At 44.3% G+C, this 4,161-nt stretch overlaps 2 non-coding genes across 2 annotated transcripts; both read left to right on the top strand.

The window, feature by feature from the left end:
- The first annotated feature begins 310 nt into the window (after nucleotides 1–310).
- Nucleotides 311–424, top strand: LOC140265901 (U5 spliceosomal RNA). Its single transcript, XR_011906584.1, has one exon. It is a non-coding gene; the product is annotated as a U5 spliceosomal RNA (small nuclear RNA).
- Nucleotides 425–732: 308 nt separating this feature from the next.
- On the top strand, nucleotides 733–916 carry LOC140320608 (U2 spliceosomal RNA). The gene has a single exon (XR_011918440.1). It is a non-coding gene; the product is annotated as a U2 spliceosomal RNA (small nuclear RNA).
- The last annotated feature ends 3,245 nt before the right edge of the window (nucleotides 917–4,161 follow it).

Below are 4,161 nucleotides of genomic sequence, written 5' to 3'. Positions count from 1 at the left end.
AGTAGACTTTAACACGGCTATGGGAGCGAGCCGAGTGTCGGCTAACCGGGAGAATTGCTTGAAAGAAACGCGACACCGAATGAGCGGTCAAAAAGCCTCAATACGGGATTCTCGTGGTGTTTTTGTTGCTGCCTTGTCTTTTGCATAGAGTAAAAGACAAGGCAGCCATCGAATAGGGCCCGATTGTTCCTACTTGGTCAGCCGAGGAGCAAGGGGGGGGGGGCAAGCGTCTCAACCAAGCAAAGCTCACCATGGGGAAGGTGGCTATACCAACTAGCCTGATGCCCTGCTCCCGCAGTGACGGATAATCGTACTCTGGTTTCTCTTCATAACATACAAGTCTTTCGCCTTTTACTAAAGACTTCCGTGGAGAGCAGCACTAATGAGTTGTTTCTATTATTGGCAGGCTTTACCTTTGCGGGTGAAGCCCTTTCTGTCTGTGCAAAAGAAATCTTGCTACTTTGCAGAGTGACTTCTCTGAGTAGAGTCGCCTTACTTGTTGCGACTGTGCCGATGTTCGAAGCTGGAGTGCAAAGTTGTTGCTTGAATGGTGCTTGCTGGAGCATGCGGGAGTGCAAAGTTATACCATTTAAAAGGGCTGAAGAGTGCTCAGTGCAGCGGGTGGGCGGAGGTGCAACGTGACACTCTGGCCACCTATGGCCATAAAAAGAACACTGCTACAAGTGCGCATTGTGCCAGCAAGGGCCCTCGGACCTGAAACAGTGGACAGTTATCGCTTCTCGGCCTTTTGGCTAAGATCAAGTGTAGTATCTGTTCTTATCAGTTTAATATGTCCCCTATACGAGGACAACATATTAAATGGATTTTTTAGAATAGGAGTTGAAAAAGAAGCTTGCTCCGTTCACTCCAAGCCTCGACCCGGTACTGCAGTGCTGCTGGGAACAGTGCGCTCTCCTCTGCTCTTGTGAAAAAGCAAACAGCGGTGCAGGATGGAAGTTTCAGGGAGCCCAAGATGAAACTTTCTTTTAATCTGCTGAGAAAAGAGAGTGAATGCGAAGTGGACTTTAACACGGCTCTGGGAGCGAGCCGAGTGCGGGCTAACCGGGAGAATTGCTTGAAAGAAACGCGACACCGAATGAGTGGTCAGAACAAAGCCTCAATACGGTGTTCCCGTGGTGTTTGTGGCTGCCTTGTCTTTTGCGCAGAGTAAAAGACAAGGCAGCCATCGAATAGATTGTTTCTACTTGGTCAGCCGAGGAGCAGGGGGGGGGGGGCAAGCGTCTCAACCAAGCAAAGCTCACCAAGTAGGAACAATCGGGCCCTTTTCGATGGCTGCAACACCTGAAAGAGATATTGATGCGAGACCCGATCAAATGCTTTTTCAAAGTCTAAATTTAAGATGACAAGCCGGGTGTTTCTGTCTCTAGCGTAATCAATGATGTCTCGAATCAGTACGAGGCTGTCGGTGAGTTGTCTCCCTGAGATGGCACAAGCTTGGTCTGGGTGAATTACCTCCTCTAAAACAGAGGACATCCGTGTCGCTAAAACCTTGCTAAAAAGTTTACAGTCAAAGTTTAAAAGTGTGATGGGCCTCCAATTCTTTAGGTCAGTCTTATCATTTTTTTTATAAAGTAGAGTCACTATTCCCACTCTAAAACTGTCAGGCAGTCGGTCGAGTTTTTCAAAATCTTTAAAAACATCTAAAATGTCTGATGATAAAAGGTCCCAATAGGTCAGATAGAATTCTGCAGGAAGCCCGTCTAAACCCGGAGCTCGACTTCTCTTAAAACCTGTTAGGCATTTTTTTAACTCTAAAGCAGTAAAATTCTGTGTCAAGTGTGCATTCTCTTTTACGGTTTTGTCAACGAATTTTAAGATTTCTGCCGATGTTTCCAAGTGCACTGGTTTCTCTTTGTACATGTTACTATAAAAGGTATGTACAGTTTCAATCATCTCTTGTGTGGATTTTGTTAAAAACCCATCTTCTCTTTTTAGATTTTGAATACACTCCTTTTTATTTATAACTTTCTTTCTTTTTCACCTTCCTCAATTTCCTGCTCCCTGCTTCTTACAAAAATTCCTTTACTCTTTATTTCTGCTAAAACTGACATTTCCTTTTTGACATCTTTGATTTCTTCTTTAAAGTCTAAGCCACACTGATTTAGTTTAAAGTAGCGCTGTAAGCGTTTATGTAGTCCCATCATACATCTATTCTCTTTCCTTTTTTTACGTTTACCTTGCTGTTTAAAAAAAGTCTGGGTCGTTTCCTTCACCATTTCCCACCATTGTGCATGTGTTTCGTAGAGGTCTTGAAGGGTCTGCCACTCTTTATAACATTCCCTGTACTGACTGACTATGATTTCATCCTCCAACAGGGAACAGTTGAGTTTCCACAGACCACTTCCTACCGTCACACCAGAAGGGGGTGAAAGGGTGCAGGAGAGCATAAGGTGGTCTGAAAAGAAAACAGGGGTTAATCTAACATCAGTGGGTGGGCAATCTCTAGTAAAGAAATAATCAATGCGAGAGGCTCTGGTGCCATCATGACTAAACCAGGTGAAGCCCTCCTCTCTGGGATGCATGGTTTTAAAACAGTCAGTAAGCTTAAAATCCCTGCATATGCCCTGAAGTAAAATCGAAGTCTTATCCACTTTAAAATCTACCCCTGCTCTTTTTCTATCTTTCCTGCTCAAGATACAGTTAAAATCCCCTCCTACAACTAAAGGTACTTGCCCTAGCATGTAAAGCTGTATATCTTCTAAAAGGTCATACCTTTCATTTTTTCCATTGAAACCATAAATATTTAAGAGGTTAAAGTCTTGCCCCATAAAATTCAAGTGTGCTAAAAGTGCCCGTCCGTCTCTCACCACTGTGCTACCTTTCACCAGAACATGCGGATTTTTAATTAGAATGGCCACACCATCATTTTTATTTTGATTTGAGCCACTCCATATCGATAAATGGGGCCACATTTCCTCCCATTGTCTATGTTTTTTTAAAAAAGGTAGTCCACATTCTTGTATTAAAAACACATCTGATTTTATGGAGTCTAAGAAGGATAAAATACTCTGGGCTCTTGTCTTTGATTTCACACTTCTCACATTTAGTGTTGAGAAGGTGAGAACCATTAAAAGCATAAAGGAAAGTAGGTATGTCATTTTCGTTTTTCTAAGTTATCAAAACAAATTACACACAGGTTATTTCTTGGGAAACTAGCTCTTCCTTCATTTCTTTAGGTGAAAAGTGAGTAGGGTGATCTATATTTCCTTTTCGGACTCTCGGTGTTGGCCTCTGACGCAATGTTGCATTTAACTTTGAGTCCCTGGGGGTTGATTGCAGAGCTGAAGTTAAAAAGGAGACCTCATTTGGTGAGTCGGAGGGGAAGACTCTAGGTTCTTCCACTGAAGAACTGTCTGAAAGGGACCTAACCCTTCCCCTCTTCTCTGATACCACTGGGGAATCAGAGGCTCAGATGCCGTCCTCTTCGGCTGTTGACCTTCGGGGAGGTGAGTATCTTCACTAGACTCACCTGTCTGCTCTTCCTCCTCATTTAGCGTAGCTCCACCCTCTGCCTGTGAATTCTCACAGACTTCAACACTGAGTGGTGAGGCCTCTACAGGCCCCTCCCCTTTTTGCTCCTCACTTCCAATCCAAGCTTTTGGCGGGAAGTTTGAATTTATTGGGTCAACCTCTTCACTTTGTTCACCAACTGCCACCTTTGGTCCTTCTCTTTGTTGGCTTGACTGTGGCTTTACCGTCTTTAATTTGTTGGCAAAAGATTTAGGGCAATCTCTGAAGAGGTGATTTAATTCTCCACAGAGATTACATTTCCTGCCATTTGGACACTCTCCAAAAGTTTGCCCAATTTCTCTGCTCTTCCCACATAACACCTTGGTACAAGCCTCAACCAGGTGCCCATGCTCACCACACTTGCGGCAGAACTTGGGCTGCCCCTGGTAGTGGATGTAACCTCGGTTTTCAAGGTGGCCAGAGTGTCGCCCACCCGCTGCACTGAGCACTCTTCAGCCCTTTTAAATGGTATAACTTTACACTCCCGCACGCTCCAGCAAGCACCATTCAAGCAACAACTTTGCACTCCAGCTTCGAACATCGGCACAGTCGCAACAAGTAAGGCGACTCTACTCAGAGAAGTCACTCTGCACAGTAAGAAGATTTCTTTTGCACAGACAGAAAGGGCTT

This window comes from Leuresthes tenuis, unplaced genomic scaffold (genome assembly GCF_036924035.1).
Source record: "Leuresthes tenuis unplaced genomic scaffold, fLeuTen1.0.hap1 SCAF_12, whole genome shotgun sequence".
Classification (NCBI taxonomy): Eukaryota; Metazoa; Chordata; class Actinopteri; order Atheriniformes; family Atherinopsidae; genus Leuresthes; species Leuresthes tenuis.
This window is presented reverse-complemented; position numbering and strand designations above follow the sequence as displayed.